General features: G+C 38.8%; 1 protein-coding gene across 1 annotated transcript in view; it reads right to left on the minus strand.

Moving 5' to 3' along the window:
- Positions 1 to 19,571, minus strand: part of LOC141679347 (uncharacterized) — a 44,600-nt gene that overhangs the window by 14,371 nt on the left and 10,658 nt on the right. The gene's annotated exons all lie outside the window — the stretch shown is intronic.

Genomic DNA, 19,571 nt, shown 5'->3' on the forward strand with positions numbered 1-19,571 from the left:
ACACCCTCACCTTCACCTACTAAGGTGGGACTCCTCTCACTCACTTTTGCCAATCCTGAATAAATGGATTGCTGATTTTCACTCTTTTCCTCTCCTTTTGCCTGGGAGCAACCCAGCCTCTCACTCAATACACTCTCCTCTCTCAGTCCTAAGAGTGATTGTATAACCACTAAATCTTCTGCACTTGAAATAGTTGAAGTTTGAAGTTGTGTAGAGATACTCGACGGATAAGTGATATCCGTCGAGTGAGTGGTAATGCTATCTGATGGATAACTGCTGTTAGGCTTATCCGTCGGGATACAATCACTACTCGACGAATGAGCAATATCCATCGAGAGAGTAGAAATGAATGAGGTGGGAAGAGAAACTATTGTTGACTCTGTGTTGATTGAAGATATTAGGGGCACATATATCACAATAGAATATGAAAGAATTGGCAAGTGAGCCAACAAATCATCTAAAAGATGATGCTCACTTGCACTAGATTTTGGCTTCCCCAACAGAGTTAAAGAAGGGGAATCAGGAATTGAAGTGTTTATCATATCCACTTTCAGAGAGTTTGTTGGTGAGTATGGTGATTCAGATGCTTCTATTATTAGAGATTTTGGTTGTGACTCCACATTTATTGGATCCACATCAAACTGAATTTGAGAGAGTGCAGGGACTGTGTCTTTACCACCAGTTTGCACTGTGTGTGTGCCCTGTGCATCCCCAGAGGTTTTAGATTTCTTCTTTCTTGTGTAAGTTTGGGGTGTGCTTGTATCCCTAACCCTTTTGGCCTGTGCTCTTGGCTGAGAGCTTTGTTCAATAACTGCATCCTTTTGGGAGGATGTAGCTAGAAGTGAGCTTTTATCCTTTTTAAGCACTACAGTTTGTTGGGAAACTGCAGTGTGGCTAGGTTGGGGTTCACTCAACCCTCCATCCTTATTATTGGGGTTTCTTTGATGTTCGCCCCTTCCCTCACCTAACTTACCCTCCTTCACACTCCCCTCTTTTGCTTTGGTGGATTTTTCAACTGGTACCTTTTGAGAGATACCAGAGGGGATTTTCTTTGATTTGGATTTAGAAATAGCAGTAGTTTTGGCAGCTTTGGTAGGCAACTGTTTGGTCATTGTCACAGTTGCCATAGCTACTCTTGAACTCAAAGAAATTGAGGAGGTTGGAACAGTTGTAGGGATGGATGAACTTACCTCACTTACCTGAGGTGCCTGCATTACAGGAAAATAGAACATTGGCACGTCCCTGTGATGGTTGGCTCTGTTCAAATCTGCAATGAGTCTTCTCTCTTGAACCCAACAAGCCAGTTTGTTGTTTGGGTTCTTAAGTACAATCTCTTAACATAGATGGTTAGCCAATAACATGAAAAATCTAGCATAATACACATTCTTTCCTCTTTTAGCTAACTCGCCTAGTTTAAAACCTAACTCAAACAAGACAAGGTCACTGAAATTGTAAAATTTATCTGTAACTAGCATGTATAGCATGTTAAGCATGGAAATGTTCACAGAATCAAAATTACTGACTTTTCCAGAGAAAACCTTAGTAACTACATCACACATGAAACTCCACTCCTTCCTAAGACCCATTCTTCTAATATCACTCAGTTTAGAAGTAGGAAGTGCATAATGCATGGAATTAAGCATATTGATAATATCAGTGTCAGTGTGTGGTGAAGTCACATTATTATCAGGAATTTTGAAACATGCTTTTATCACATCACTATTGATACATAATTCATTACCTTTGATGGTTAGAGTGATGGTCTTGTCAGTAGAGTTGTAGATTGCAGTGGTCCACATCTCTTCAACAACTTCACAGAAGATTGTGGGTGATTCCAGCATGGCGTAATTTAGCTTATAGTTCTTCACAAAGTGCATCATCTTGTGATAGTCCTCTGATTGCTGAATAACCTTATTGACCAATGTAGTAAAGTTGTTCTTCTCATAAATGAACCCAGTTTGAGACATAATCTTTACTACAGGTGCCATTGTTAGAGAATGAAAGCTTGAAGAGAAAGAGAATATTTGCTTGAGAGAGAATGAAATAACAGCAGTTGAATTTGAGAATGATAAAAGAAAATAATTGGAATGAAATAAGCTTTTATACTATCTCAAAAATAACTGACAACAATAATAAAGAAAAGTAAATTAACCAATAGAAATTGCCTAAAATAGCCGTTTAAAAGTAAACTGTAAAAATTCCATCCATTATCCGTCATGTAATGCTTACAAACTGTAAGTATACTCGATGGATAATGTTCAGGGAATTAACGGCTGAGATTTAGACAATTCGACGGATGAGGATAAACTGATATCCGTCGAGTCATAAAGTATTCCAGAAAAATAATTGACTTTTATTAGCAGGTAGTATATCGACGGATGACTAAACTCGATGGATAAGGGTCATCCGTCGAGATGCAAATTTTGACTTAGCCAAAATTTCATCCAAGACTTAAAAATCAACTAAATTTCTGGCTACATTACAACTTGCAAAATAACTTAGATAAATTTAAGAGTAATTAAGCATACCTAACTCACTTACCAACCTTGAAAAGGTGGATTCATCCAGTGGCTTGGTAAAGATATCTGCAAGTTGCTTCTCACTTGGAACAAAATGTAACTCCACAGTACCATTCATTACATGTTCCCTTATGAAATGGTACTTGATATCTATGTGCTTTGTCCTTGAATGTTGCACTGAATTTTCAGTGATGGAAATTGCAGTTGTGTTATCACAGAAAATAGGAATCCTTTCAACTTGCAAACCATAATCTAGCAATTGATTTTTCATCCATAAAATATGTGCACAGCAACTGCCAGCAGCAATATATTCAGCTTCAGCTGTAGAAGTAGAAACTGAATTTTGCTTTTTACTGAACCAGGACACAAGCTTGTTTCCTAAAAATTGACAGGTTCCTGTTGTGCTCTTTCTATCAATTCTACAACCTGCATAATCAGGCTCTAGGTGCTTGCTTCAGTCCATAAAGTGCTTTCAGAAGATAATAGACATATTCTGGAAAATTTGGATCTTCAAAACCAGGAGGCTGACTAACATACACTTCTTCCTCCAAATCTCCATTTAGAAAGGCACTTTTGACATCCATTTGATAGACCTTGAAATTGGCATGGGCTGCATAGGCTAAGAAGATTCTGATGGCTTCAAGTCTTGCAACAGGAGCAAAAGTTTCATCAAAATCTATTCCTTCTTGCTGACAATAACCCTTAGCAACCAATCTAGCTTTATTCCTGATTACTATGCCATTTTTATCCATCTTATTTCTGAATACCCACTTGTTGTCTATTGGATTCTTTCCTTTAGGCTTGGGTACCAGCTTCCATACATTATTCCTTTCATATTGATTTAGCTCCTCCTGCATAGCTAAAATCCAATCAGGATCCAACAAAGCTTCTTCTACCTTCTTTGGTTCTTCCTTTGACAAAAAGCTGTTGTATAAACATTCTTCCTGAGTTGCTCTTCTTGTTTGAACTCTAAAAGAAACATCACCAATGATAAGCTCAAAGGGGTGATCTTTTGTCTCTTTCCTTTGTTGAGGTAGATTAGCTCTAGATGAAGAGGCCTCATGATTGTCTTGATGTGTGATTGAGTTTTGATTGCTAGAAACTCCCCCTGAGTTTGTGGATCTTTGATTTGAGAAAGGAGAATTTTCTGTAGGTGATTTGAGAAAGGGGTACTTTCTATGGGTGATCTACCTTAACTTCCTGCTTATTTTGATAACCCGACGGATGGTGAATTTTGAGTACCGACGGATGAGGCAGGTTGTCTTCCGACGGATAACACAGATTGCCTTCCGACGGATGAAGCATTATGCAACTCGACGGATGTTGAGTTTTGTGCTTCATTGATGGTAGATTTGTCTGCATTATCCTTAGACACTGTTTCTTGATCACTCTCATCATCACTTTCATCACTAACCATCTCAACATTGTCGAATTTGAGGCTCTCATGGTAATCTCCATCTTCCAGTCCTTCAATCTTTTTATCATCAAACACAACATGTATAGATTCCACAACAATGTTGGTTCTTAGATTGTAGACTCTATATGCTTTACCAACAACATATCCAACAAAAATTCCTTCATCTGCTTTAGCATCAAACTTCCCATTTTGATTAGTTTGATTTCTCAGGATATAGCATTTGCAGCCAAAGACATGAAGAAAGTTTAGAGTTGGCTTCTTGTTCTTGAACAATTGATAGGGAGTCATGCATCTTGCTTGATTAATCAGAGAAATATTCTGAGTGTAGCATGCAGTATTTACAGCTTCAGCCCAGAAATATGTTGGTAGTTTAGATTCTTCAAGCATTGTCCTTGCAGCTTCAATAAGTGATCTGTTCTTCCTTTCCACTACTCCATTCTGTTGTGGAGTCCTTGCTGCTGAAAACTCATGCAGTATCCCATTTTCTTCACAGAATGCTCTCATGACAGAGTTCTTAAACTCAGTTCCATTGTCACTCCTGATTCTTCTTACTTTGAAATCAGGATGATTGTTGACTTGCCTTATGTGATTGATGATGATTTCACTAGCCTCATCTTTAGACTTTAGAAAATATGTCCAAGAGAACTTTGAGAAATCATCTACAATTACTAGGAAAAATCTTTTCCTTGAGATTGACAATACATTGACTGGTCCAAACAAGTCCATGTGAAGCAGTTGTAAAGGCTCTTCAATTGCTGAATCAAGTTTCTTCCTGAATGATGCTTTGATCTGCTTCCCCTTTTGGCAGGCATCACACAGTCCATCCTTTGAAAACTCCACTAGAGGAATACCTCTTACCAATTCTTTCTTTACCAGCTCATTCATGGTCTTGAAGTTTAAATGAGATAGCTTCTTGTGCCATAGCCAACTTTCATCCTGACTTGCTTTACTGAGAAGACAAGTTACAGATTCTGCTTTAGTTGAGTTGAAATCAGCTAGGTACACATTTCCTCTTCTCACACCAGTGAGAACCACTTTGTTGCTTTGATTATTAGTCACAACACAGGCTTCTTTGTTGAAGGTTACTGAATTACCTTTGTCACAAAGCTGGCTGATACTCAACAGATTGTGTTTGAGACCATCCACTAAGGCAACCTCCTCAATGATGACATTGTCTTTTGAAATCAAGCCATATCCCACAGTATAACCCTTGCTGTCATCTCCAAAAGTAATACTTGGGCCAGCTCTCTCTTTAAACTCTGTGAGCAGGGTAGAATCACCAGTCATGTGTCTTGAACAACCACTATCCAAGTACCAAAGATTCCTTCTGTTTCCCTGCACACATCAAAATCAAATCAAGTTGATTTTGGTACCCAAGTTTCCTTGGGTCCTGCCTTGTTAGCTTTCTTCTTCTATTTCTTAGGTCTTAACTCATTTGACTTAGGAATTTCAGATTCTTCCTTAGTCATTTGGGTTGGGCCTTTGAAACCATTTAATGCAACATAATTATCATGCATATTATGGCTACCAGGAAATGGCATGCTTGGTGTAAACATGATATTCCAATAGGGCATGCTAAATGGCATTTGAGGCATACTGTATGCAGCATAATATGGATTAGGTGCAAATGGCATATTAGCAAACTGTGCATTCATGTTCTGTGTAGGCATAGCATTAATAGGCATGGGAGGCATTGCATTCATGTTGGGAAATTCAGACTGAACAGACATGGGAGTAGGCATGGCAGATTTGCAATTAACAGACAAATGATTTACACTACCACACTTGACACAGATTTTTCTAGGAGCATATCAGGTGTGTAGTTATTGTGTTTGTTAATCCCTACTTTACCATTCCTGTTATTTTTCCTTTTAGTCTCTGTTTTTATCTCAATTTTCTCAAGTCTGTCACTTAGCTGTTTGACAGTCATGTGCATTACCCCTTTTTCCTTTCTTAACTTGACTTGACTCTCCTGAAACAAAGTTCTTGGAAACAGACCCATATTTCTCACTTAGCTTGATTAGTTTGGCTTTGCTAATGGGCTTGCTCACAGCCGACGAATGAGGATTTTCATCTTTCGACGGATAACACTTTTTGTTATCCGACGGATAGTCCTTATCATCCGTCGAGTCTACATCTGTCAGCAAACTATCTACCAAATTAGGTTCTAGTTTCTCTTTATTCTTTTTCCAGGCTTCATCACAAAAAGACTCAATTCCTTGAACTTTGGTGATTTTAGCATGGACATCCCTGGATGTTTTCCATGCTTTAATCACCTCTTGTTCACGCTCGAGCTGCTTCTTTAAAATCTCTTCCTTTTTCAAGGACTCAGTTAATTCCTCCTTGGCAATCTTACACTCAATCCTTAGTTTCTCAAAATCAACAAACTGAGACTCAAGCACATTATTCCTCTCACTTAAAAACAAGTTGTTTTCTTTGATTTTAGCATTTTCTTTAGTAAGAGACTTAAGTGTAACACGCAAATGATATAATTCTGTAGACATGTCATTTATGGCATCATTACACTCAGCTTTAGATAAATGTGCAAGGTTTGTAGTGATTACCTGATTGCTTGAGGAACTTGTCTCTGTTTCATCAGACTTGGCCATTAGGGCTAGATTGACATAGCTGACATCTTCATCTTATCCAAACCATCTGCTGCCCAGTCATTCTCTTGTGTAATAAAAGCCCTTTCCTTTTATTTGAGTAGATCAAAGTATTTTTCCTTATAATCCACAGACTCAAACCTTTTCTTACTGGAATCTGACTTTCTACACTCATTTGCAAAATGCCCTGTCAAGCCACATTTGAAACATTTGAATTTTGACTTATCCACCATGTTTCTATTTGGCTTGGCTGCTCCAAAGTTCTTCTTAAACTTGAGCTTGGCAAATCTCCTGGAAAGAAATGCTAGGTGCTCATCAATGTCCTCCATGTCATCTTGACTCAATAAATTTTCACTTTCTACTGCAATCCCCTTGCCCTTGCTTTCACAGACCTTAGAAGTTGACTCAACAACTTCCATCTTTACTTCCTTTTCCTTTTCCAAATCAGCAACTAGTGCAATGGATCCTCCTTTCTTCTTTCCTCTCTTCATCCTTTCATCCTGCTCTATCTCAAGCTCATAGGTCTTCAGGATGCCATACAGTCTCTCCAAAGTAAACTCTTTATAATCTTGTGAGTTTCTTAATGAGACTGTCATTGGTTTCCATTCCTTTGGAATAGATCTAAGAAATTTCATATTAGAGTCTTTAGTCTGATAGACTTCCATGCAACTTAAGAGCATTTAGTAGTTTTTGGAATCTACTAAAAATGTCAGTGAGTGACTCACTTTCCTCATTGTTAAAATGCTCATATTGCTGAATCAAGAGCTGCATTTTATTTTCTCTAACTTGCTCGGTGCCATCACAGATTATCTGTATAGTATCCCAGACTTCCTTGGCAGTTTTACAGTTAATAATGTTGTCAAACATGTCTGCATCAACTCCATTGAACAGGATTTACATGGCCTTTTTATCCTTCCTGACTTGTTCAATGTCAGGATCAGACCATTCGTGCCTTGGCTTGGGAACTGATGGCTCGTTTCCTGTTGCAGCTCTCATTGGAACATGAGGACCTCTTTCTATGCAATCCACATAGGCCTCATCTTGAGAAAGCATATGAAGATGCATCTTTACCTTCCAATGATGGTAATTATCTTTATCTAGAAAAGGAATCTTGACTTCAACGTCTTTCTTGTTCATCTTGCTGAATTGTTTTGATCTTTAAACTCTTTGTATATTAAGAGCTTGCTCTGATACTAATTGTTAGTCCCTTAACAATATAGCTAGAATTACAGAAGGGGGTTGAATGGAATTCTTGAACCTTTTTCTCGAAATAAAAATGTTCAACTCGAATATAGATATAAGTGTTTTGATTAGCACAATGCGGAATAGAAACTTAATTAAATCAAAACATAAGTAATTATAAATAAGAGTCTTTAAAAACATTCTGGTGGATTTAAACAATTCCACCAGATATATATATATATATATATATATTATATATCGAGAGGACTCTGTGTGCAAGAATGCTCACAGCTGCTTACAAATTGAACTGCTGAGAATACAGGGAAATGCTAATGATTCTGCTTACAAAGATTTCTCTGTTTTTCTTTCTCAACACCCTGCATACTATTTGCTACGTTCTTGGTTTATATATTACCAAGATTACAAAGTCAAAAAGACTGAATAAATATAAAAACTATCAGTCTTAAGCTTTGCTGCTTTTCGTCCTCTATTACCCAGTTAATGGGCTTCCACAGTAGATTTGTATACATCTCGACGGCTGTGCTCAGCTTTCACTATTCAACTACTGTTTGAATTTTTTATATGATCATCTGTTGGAATTTATGAACATCCGTTGGATATATGATCATCCGTCGACTTTCTGAACATCCGTTGATGGCTTCATTGATCATCCGTCGACTGCTATACTAAACATCCGTTGATAGTCATTTGATCATCCGTCGATGGCTTTGTTAATCATCCGTCGGTAGCTATTTTGGCACTTGACTTCATTTCATTTATGCAGAATTACAAGACATCATTTATATATAATTAATCAACCTATTCTGCATATCTAGTTAAAGTCTACATGACTTATAGGCTACTACAGAATCTATACAAAGATGTATACAAAACTGTGTTACAGACTTATTATTACATAAGCTACTCACTCGATGGATAATAAGTTAACATCCGTCGGGACTATAATGAGTTATCCGTCGGGACTACAATTCTTATCCGTCGAGTGCTACATTATTTCACTAAGTAAAATCTACTTAGATGTTTTGTTTATGAAATCATCAAGTACACAACATATGCACAACACTCTCAAATCCAAAGCTCTAACCAAATCCCAACCCACAGTCAACAAGAGAGATCTCATGTACATTTGTGATATCAAGGAATTTTCATACTTAAATCTCTACTTCGATGAATTGGAAGAAGTAAGAGGAATTGATGCTTATAGATAACTTCCTGAAAGACCGGTATTTATATACAAGGGAGGGAAAGAGATGGCATGGCCTCTTCACAGGATTCTCCAAGAAAGCCAATCTGTTCTGATTAAAGCCTACTCATCCTTCAAAAAGAACTTTGGATACAATGTGACTGCAAGAAGAATAGTTCTAAAGAGGATTGAGGAACTAAGGAGTATTAGAGCCAAAGATGCACTTCCAAAGACTCTATCTATTCCCTTTACAGGAAAAAGAGTGTATCTAAGGACCTATTGGCTGATGGAATTCATGGATGACAAAGGTGTCAGAAGATTTTTCAGATTGGAGGACCAACTGAGTATCTCTAGCAATGAGACTCTTTTGGAAATGCAGGAAATGCTAAATCTCTCAGAAGCTGATGAACTTGAATTCCACAGACAAATTCAGAAGCAAATTGAAGAAAATAACAGAAGGCTTGGGAAGAAATCCAGACAATCAAGGAAATAGATCTATCTGCTCAGACTAGAGGAGCATCTTGATAACAATTGTGAGCAATTTCTTTATGTACTTTGTATTGTTCAACTTTCAGCAATTTGTAGCACTTATCAGTTTTATCTACTATTTTTTCAATCTGTATCTTAAGTATGTTTTGTTATCATCAAGTTTCTCTTAATTTATGGCTACAATTCCAGTAGACATAAATTGGGGGAGATTGTTAGGAATATGTTGTGTACTTGATGATAAGCTTAACAAAACACCTTAAAAGATTTAACTTAGTAAATTTTATAGCACCCGATAGATGATCAATTATAGTCCCGATGGATGATTCAATATAGTCCCAATGGATGACTAATTGATATCCATCAGGTGAGTAGCTTATATAAACAATAAGTCATGTATCACATTTCTGCAAACAACTTTGTATAAGATTCTATAGTAGCTTATCAATCATGTAGACTGCTAGTAGATGTACAAAATAGGTTGATTAAATGTAAATATAAGATGTCTTGTAATTTTGCACAAATGAAATGGAGTCAAGTGATAAATGGCTACCCGACGGATGATCAACAAAGCTACCCAACGGATGATCAACAAAGCTACCCGACGGATGATCAACAAGGCTACCCGACGGATAAAAAGCATGTACCCGACGGATGATCAATTTAAACATCTATTGACAGTGACAACACAGTCACATGTGTTGAGTGTTTGCAAAAAAAATGTGGCAGCCTATTTAGCAGGGTTTTGACAACAAAGAAGCATTACTATTTCCATGCAAGTTATGAAGATTTTCAAAGATGCTGGAATAGAGTAGTGAAGCAACATGGAGTTAGACTTGATAGGTTTTGTTTTATTATCTTGTCTTATTTTATGTAAACTTGGTGATATATAAACCAAGTGTAGCAAGTAGAACAACAACAACAATAGACTAAGAAAAACACATTTTTCAGAGAAACATTTGTAAGCTGTATTATGTAGCATTTCTTTGCAAGTTTAGTTGTTCACTTGTAAAGCAGCTGTGAGCTATTCAAGCTTCACATGATTTTCTTGATATATATATCTGGCGGATACATTCAAATCCACCAGAAAGTTTTAAAGACTTGTATTTTTATTACTTTATGTTTGATTAACTTGACTATGTATTCCGTACCTAGCAAATTAAATAGTTAAATATAAATCCGGTTAGAACCATTTTTCATAAATCTCAAAAAGTAGCCAGAATTTCATTCAACCCCCCCCCTTCTGTAATTCTTGTTGTATTGTTAGGGAATAACATTATTCAATGCTAAGCCCATAACAAAGTGAGGTTGTTTATAACTAAGAATTAAACTAATAATTATAAATACAGAAATAAGATTGATGGAATTAATAATTATGACAAACTTATTATTCTTAACCTTAGCATGCAATGATGATGATACTAATAAGATAACACGAAACTGATAAACGCCAACTTTCATTACGTGAGTACCATACTACCAGACATCCATAAAAGACATAGAAGCTGAATAGACACCAATTATATTGAGACCCTATATGTCTATAGATTTTGACAACATAACGGTTTAAGCACAAGTTATCTATCTTGATTACACAGGGAAAGTAAGATGGTTAAAATTACCTACAAATCATGCATGACAATACATGAACCTATGCTAGCATGGCAAGTTCTAAATCCTTAAATGCACTTTCACTTCATTAAGAATTAACACACTATCTTATAAGTTCACGACGCTCACAAGACGAATACGCTCAACCAATACTAGGATATCATACAATCACCACATACTAAGGCATCAAACAATTTAACTAACGTAATCCATAAATAAATCCGTTAAAACCCCACGATAACGATTAGCCCATAATCGAACTCATCATCAACGTGGGTTCCAATGAAAGCATGGTATATAAAATGTAGTCTTTATAACGAATAATTAAAACCAAGTACAAAAAAGAATATAGGTTCAATAAAACAAGAAATGAGCATCCAAGATTACCACTCAAAACAAAGATTCACAAGAATAAACTAGATCGTCTTCGACTTTGCTGAATTGTGCTATAAGTCTCTTGTCGTCTTCTTCTTGTGCTCTGGTAAGTCTCCTTCTTAAAAAATGATCTTGAGTTATCAATATATAGCAGCCTAATCAAACCAGGAGTCTATAAAATAGAATCGTAATAGAATCAGGATTTTATTATCCCGACGCGGCGCGGCCGCGCGCTTCATCAGCGCTGGCGCGCTGGCTTTCTGTACTTTGGCGAAGCCGCGCGCTTGTTCCGCGCGGGCGCGCTGGGCTTCTGCAAGAAATAACTTCTTTTCTTTTTCTTTATCCTGCAGCTTTAAGCCGGCTTCAATGAGCTTTTATTCCAGCACCACCTAGACACCATATTAGCACCAAAATAATGCTAATTTACCTGATTCACAGATTAATGCCTGAAATACAAAAACACCAGAAAAGACGTTAAAACACTTAATAGCTTGAGTACAAATGCACCAATCTAAAGCTTATTAGAGCATTATAAAGTGTCATAAATGCCACTCAACATACCCCCAAACTTGAATCGATGCTTGTCCTCAAGCATAAACAGACTGAAAAACAAGAAATAAAAATGCATGAATGCAACTAATATGAATGCAATGATCCCCATAGAGTAACTAAACCAACCAATAAGCAACACCTCAGCAAATGCAATTATTCGCATAAAGATCAATCAAATCTCTCAAATCAACCTACAACCAGAGATGTGCGTGTGTGCAAATGCTTACAAATATACTATTGCTACTAGATCGACAATCATGACTCACTACTTATCAAAACAATCACAAGTTTATAAATAGAATAAAAGCTAGACTCAAAATAACTTATAACACTTAAATTCTTATATCAGATTTTTTATGGATTTATGCTTTTATTCACAATAACACAACAAAAGTATGCTTATTGGATCGTGCAATGAGTGAGGTCTACAAAAGACTTATACAATAGTACCCATGTAGCGAGCGTTAGGTTAGCAAATCCCAAACTATAAAAGCCTTAGGTCACTAGGCACAAAATCCCCTAAGAACTTAATAACTCGAGTACTAAAGAACCCACTCGTGATCAATTATGCATAACACTTATTCTTTTTCTTTTTTTTATTATTTTTTTCCCTCTTTTTTTCACAAATTTCTGAACGAGTGTGTTTCGCTCCATCTCGTTCAACCCTAGACTACTCATATAAATATGAGCCAGCTACTAGCCAATTGACACCTAGCCACATAACTTGCAATGAAATCCAATTTCTCCAATTTTTTTAAATATCCATGTCTTTATTATTAAGAGAATACCCTAAATTCCAAATATAAACAAGCGATTAAATCTCGACAATCAAACAAATCATGACTATGATCTAGCACTCTAGCAACCTATAAGACTTAGTGAAATACTAGTATCTCTAGCATGCAAATCAATCTAATAAGACTCAACATCACCAAATACGACATCACTACACTAGCATCAATATCACAAATCAATCGGAAAATTATCTAAGGGATCATGTTATAATGCAAATGCATGAAACTACATGAGCAAAATATCATAAAACTACCAAAAATAAAAAAAAACTACATGGAAAAATATGCAACTATATGAAAAAAAACAATCATGAATATGCCAACTATATGAGACTCACATAAACTATATTCCTTCAACTACTACCCCCAAACTTAAAATATTCACTATCCTCGGTGAAGGTAATAGTAAGGAATCAGGCATACCTACTGTGAATCAGAATCCTCACCCTCAAAAGGTGGAGTGTCAGGCATGTCTGGAGGCAGATACACTGAATCCTCACCAAAAAATGGCCACTGGATGTCAACACCGGTGGCTCTAAAAGCTGTCCCAAGTACCTGGGTGAGATCGTGTGCAAACCGACTATGGATGTCATGCATCGCATCCATCCTCCTCGCGAGATGCCTTTACTGCGTCGAACTCAAACCAGCTTCCATCTCTGCTCCTGTTGCCTCCTGTTGCTGCTGCTGCGACGAACCAGCCTCCTCTCCATATTGAGCTCTCCAAGCTGCTCTACGGGCATGCTGAGAACCTCCTGCTGTAGATGCTTCCATAGGCACACCACCTGGAAAATGATCATATAAATAACCAAGCCCCTTAGGATCGGGCTTCCCTCCATACCACTCTTGCATGCTCTGCAGCGTAGAACTATCAATAGGAGCACTGGGAAGCTGTAGCTGCTCATGTGCTGGCCAATGAACACCAACTGCCACGCACAACTTCGTCACAACTGATACATACGGAATAGCACCTGTAGTACCTCCCCTCAAGAATCTCAGAATCCCCTGATATATCACCATCCCCAAGTCAATGTAATCACCCTGAAGAATACCCCACAGCAGACGAGTACGCTCCACAGTAATCTCATGCACATGCGAAGATGGCATGATGTTAGCATAAATAAACGAGTTCCAAGCCCGTGCAAACATGTTCATGCATGACGCAGGGAACGTGTAGTAATCAGTAGTGCCCCTCTTGAACTTCCAATGAGTCTCAGGCACACAGAGAGTAGCAACGATGAGATCCAAATCAAAGTCCTCCGGAGTCTTATCATTCCAAGTGTCCTGACCCACCTTCCTCGCGGGCTGCTCAATCACCGCCCTGATAGCATCAACACTGTACTCTACAGTCCTCCCCCTCACCACCGTGAACCCATTCTTCTCCGCCTTGGCATTTGTATAGAACTCCCACACAACATTCATGGGCACAACAACGGGCGCCTCATAAAAAAAACCCAGCCCATCTCGAGAATCATCTCTAATAGCTTACCATCCTTCCCAGATGGCAGAAAACCTCGCTCCTTAGCAATAGGCTTCGAGAGAAGCCTAGTATACTCTCCTCAGCCTCAGGAGTAGAAAACCTGGGCCTCACACCACCCATAGATGAAGAGTCGGTGGTGCTGCTTCCAACTTGAGTTCTTTGTCTCTTGGGTGCCATCGGGATTGAAGAAGAAAGAATAAAAGCTTAAGTGTTTAGAGAGAATTTGTGTTTGAGAGTTTGTGAATTGGTGGAGAAGTTGTGTGTAAGTGTATGTATCTATAGGTGGAGAGGTATGATCTATAAGGAATAGAAGTGGGAATTGATTATGGGAATCGTGGGAATAATGGAATTGATTAGGAGAGGGAATTATGGGATGTGGAAGAGTAAAAATCGGGTTGGAATTGATTTTTAATTAAAAATCCCGATTTTTCTCTTAAAAATACCGTTTTTCTTTTTCGAATAGGGACCCGGCGTGGCCGCGCGCTGAGACAGCGCAGGCGCGCTCACTTTCTGGAAAACCGGCACGGCCGCGCGCTAGAACAGCGCAGGCGCGCTTGGCTACTGGAAAAACGGCGCGGCCGCGCCCAATTTTTCTGGTTTTTTTTATGTTTTTTCTCTTTTCTTCTTGCTTCTTCTACCTACTAATGTACAACATACTTGGGTTGCCTCCCAAGAAGCGCTTCTTTTACGTCGCTAGCTCAACGTAGAATCCTGAAATCAAATGGACAATAAAAAGACACTAACCACCTCGCGGTTTTCCGTGTCTCCATAATAATGCTTCAACCTTTGACCATTTACCTTGAATGCTTGGCCCGGATCATTCTCAAAAATTTCCACCGCTCCATGTGGAAACACAGTTTTGACAATAAACGAACCTAACCATCTTGACTTCAAATTTCCAGGAAAAAGACGGAGACAAGAGTTGAATAAAAGAACTTGTTGCCCCGGCACAAATGACTTGAGCACTAAACCCCTATCATGCCACATCTTGACTTTCTCCTTATATATTTTGTTGTTCTCATAAGCTTGAAGTCGAAACCCATCAAGTTCATTTAGTTGAAGCATCCTCTTCTTTCCAGCCGCATCCAAGTCCAGATTCAACTTATTCAAATCCCAATATGCCTTATGCTCGAGCTCCACAGGCAAATGACACCCCTTACCATAAACCAACTGAAACGGTGACATTCCCAATAGAGTCTTATATGCTGTTCTATAAGCCCAAACAGCTTCATCAAGCTTCAAAGACCAATCCTTCCTTGATGGACACACCACTTTCTCCAAAATGCGCTTGATCTCTTGTTAGATACCTTTGCTTGACTATTCGTCTGAGGATGATAAGCCGTAGCAATGCGATGATTCACATTATACCTTTTCATCATAGCAGTGAACTTGCGATTATAAAAATGCGACCCCACATCACTGATTATGACTCTTGGAGTTCCAAACCTTGTGAATATCTGCTTGTGAAGAAAATTAAGTTCCACTTTCACATCGTTCGTTGGCAACGCCTTAACTTCAACCCATTTTGACATGTAATCAACCGCCAACAAGATATACTAATTGTTACAAGATGAGACAAATGGCCCCATGAAGTCAATTCCCCAAACATCGAAGACCTCAACCTTGAGAAGCATATTAAGAGGCATCTCATCCCTCTTAGACATATTACCCACACGTTTACATCGATCACATTTCAAAACAAACTGATGAGCATCTTTAAATAATGTCGGCCAAAAGAAACCTGCTTGAAGAACACGAGCTACTGTCTTTTCTCCACCATAATGTCCTCCATAAGCCGTTGAGTGGCAATCTCGCAAGATCCCCCCCCCCCCGTTTCGCTGTAATAAATACATCTGATGATTTGGTCAGCTCCTTGGCGAAAATGAAATGGCTCATCCCACATATACCACTTCACCTCATGTAGAAACTTCTTCCTTTGAGCATAAGATAAGTCGGGACGCATGATATTACTCACAAGGTAGTCACAATGTCTGCAAACCACGGTTCTTCTTCTTGCACTCCAAATAGTTGCTCGTCGGGAAAAGACTCATTTATCAATGTCTTATCCAATGAAGTAGCATTAGGATTTTCTAAACGTAAGAGATGATCAGCGACTTGATTTTCAGTTCCTTTTCTGTCCTTGATCTCTAGTTCAAATTCTTGGAGCACAAGAACCCATCTAATCAATCTAGGCTTCGAGCCCTTTTTTGAGACGAGATATCGAATTGCACTGTGATCGGTGAAAACTGTCACCTTAGTCCCAAGTAGATTAGATTGAAATTTCTCAAAACCATAGATAATAGCCAAAAGCTCTTTCTCCGTAGTAGTATAATTCAGTTGGGCACCATTTAGGGTCTTACTAGCATAGTAGATCACATGAAATATGTTGTTCTTCCTTTGCCCGAGAACTGCTCCAACTGCATAGTCACTTGCATCGCACATCATCTCAAAAGGCTCATTCCAATCAGGTGCAGTTATGACCGGTGTCATGATTAAACTCTTCTTCAATGTCTCAAAATCCGCAAGGCACTCATCATCAAACTTGAAAGGAACATCTTTCTCTAACAGACTGCACAAAGGCTTTGAAATTTTCGAGAAGTCTTTGATGAAACGCCTGTAGAAACCTGCATGACCAAGAAAACTGCAAATTCCCTTAACAGAAATAGGTGGAGGAAGATTCTCAATGACCCCCACCTTGGCCTTGTCCACCTCTAGACCTTTACTAGAAACCTTGTGCCCGAGAATAATGCCCTGATGCACCATAAAGTGACATTTCTCCCAATTGAGAACCAGATTGGTCTCAACACACCTTTTGAGAACATGTCCCAGATTTTGCAAGCATTCATCAAAAGAATTGCCAAAGACTGAGAAGTCGTCCATGAACGCCTCCACGTTATGGCAAATCATGTCAGAAAAGATGGCCATCATACATCTCTGAAATGTGGCTGGCGCACCACACAGACCAAAAGAAAATCGTCTAAAGGCAAAAGTACCAAATGAACAAGTGAAGGTAGTTTTCTCCTGATCTTCTGCAGCGGTACAAATCTGATTGTAACCCGAATAGCCATCCAGAAGACAATAGTACTCATGACCGGCCAACCTGTCAAGCATCTGATCAATGAAGGGCAAAGGGAAGTGATCCTTCCTAGTGGCTTTGTTTAGCTTCCTATAGTCCATGCAAACTCTCCACCCCGTGACTGTCCTTGTAGGAATAAGCTCATTCTTCTTATTTGCTACCACAATAATTCCACCTTTCTTTGGCATACATTGAATCGGGCTTACCCACGAACTGTTAGAGATAGGGTATATAATCCCTGCATCTAGCCTCTTAAGAATTTCTTTTTTTACTACTTCCTTCCTGATAGGATTAAGTCTTCTTTGCTGCTCGACCGTAGGTTTGCTACCTTCCTCTAGCAGAATTTTATGCATACAGCAAGAAGGGCTGATTCCCTTAATATTTGCTATATTCCATCCGATTGCCGACTTAAACTCTCTCAGAATCCTTCAAAGCCTCTCCTCATCACTACCTAAAAGGTCAGATGCAATAATAACAGGCAGAGTAGATGCATCACCTAAAAATGTGTACCTCAAATGTTCAGGTAAAGGCTTAAGCTCAAGAGTGGGAGCTTCCTCAATAGACGGCTTGAGGCGTTTAGGAGCTTTGTTCAATTCCTCCATACCGAGAGATTCAAAAGGCATATCGATTTTCCTTTTCCAGGGAGAAGCATTCAAATATTGCAATTGTTCTTCCCCTTCGTCATCTTCACTATTTGAATTCCCTAATAAGGCTTTTTCTAAGGCATCAGACTTTAGCAATTGATCAAGTTCCGACGTGACCACTGAATCGACCTACTCCACTTTTAAGCACTCCTCATTATCAGTAGGGAATTTCATAGCATTGAACACATTAAAAGTGACATCCTGATCCAAAACTCGCATGGTAACCTCACCCTTCTGCACATCTATCAAGGTTCGGCCAGTTTCCAGGAAAGGTCTTCCCAAGATTATGAGAATCTTCTTATCCTCCTCGAAATCAAGAATTATGAAATCATCAGGAAAGATGAGTTTATCAGACTTGACCAAAACATCCTCCACAATACCTCGCGGATATGTAATAGAACGGTCGGCCAACTGCAAGGTCATATAAGTCAGTTTGGGATCAGGTAAATCCAACTGCTTGAAAATTCACAAAGACATCAAATTGATGCTAGCTCCCAAGTCACATAAACATCTGTCAAAAGACACTTTTCCAATAGTACATGGAATAGTGAATCTTCGTGGATCTTTAAACTTCGGAGAAAACTTCTGTTACAGCATAACACTGGATTCCTCCGTGAGAGCAACTGTTTCTAAATCATCTAGCTTCACCTTTCGAGAGAGAATACCTTTCATAAACTTTGTATAACTCGGCATCTGCTCGAGAGCCTTGACGAAAGGTATGTTGATATGAAGTTTCTTGAACACCTTCAGAAACTTCTCGAATTGCTTGTCCAGCTTTTTCTTCTGCAAGCCGCTTGGGAAAATGCGGTGGAGGATAGATCTGTTTCTCCCTTATATTTCCCTCAGGCGGAGTGTGCTCAACAGTAGTCTTCCTTGGTTCCACTTCTTTGTTCCGTTGCACTACTTCTTTCTCAGCACCAACTTCTTCAGTCAACTCTTGAGTTTGTTCAGGATTCGTAACCTTTCCAGACCTTAAAGTGATTGCCTTTACCTACTCCTTATCTTCCCTCTTTCTTGGCACTTCAGTGTCACTAGGTAATGTACCAGGTTGGCGATTTAGCAAGGCATTGGCAATTTGCCCAATTTGATTTTCCAAGGCCTTAATAGAAACAACTTGACTCTTGCACATGAGCTTTAACTCCTCTAATTCAGATTTTTCACTGGCTTGTTGCAGCTGAAGTTGCTGTCTCGGTGCATACTTTGGTTGCTGAAAACCAGGGGGGTTGTATTGTTTAGCTGGGTACTGCTGATAAGGCTGTTAAACCGCATTCTGAGCATTGCTCCAACTGAAATTATGATGATTGTGGTTGTTGGGATGATAGGTGGTTGGCACTGGTTGCTACGATCGCTGGAAGTTGCTCAAAAACTGAGTTGATTCACTAGAAATTGCGTACTGATCAGTTTCATGGGCACCAGTACAAAGCTCACAAACACTAGCGCTTTGATTTACTCCATAATTAGCCAAAATGTCCACCTTCATCGTCAAAGCCTTAAGTTGGGCAGCGATAGCAGTAGCTGCGTCCAACTCCAAAATTCCTGTGACTTTTCCCTGAGTCAGTCTCTGGGAAGGATTCTGGTACTCATTAGCAGCCATCAGTTCAATAAGTTCATAAGCTTCATCGTAGCTC

The sequence above is a fragment of the Apium graveolens genome, chromosome 8 (genome assembly GCF_009905375.1).
Source record: "Apium graveolens cultivar Ventura chromosome 8, ASM990537v1, whole genome shotgun sequence".
NCBI lineage: Eukaryota > Viridiplantae > Streptophyta > Magnoliopsida > Apiales > Apiaceae > Apium > Apium graveolens.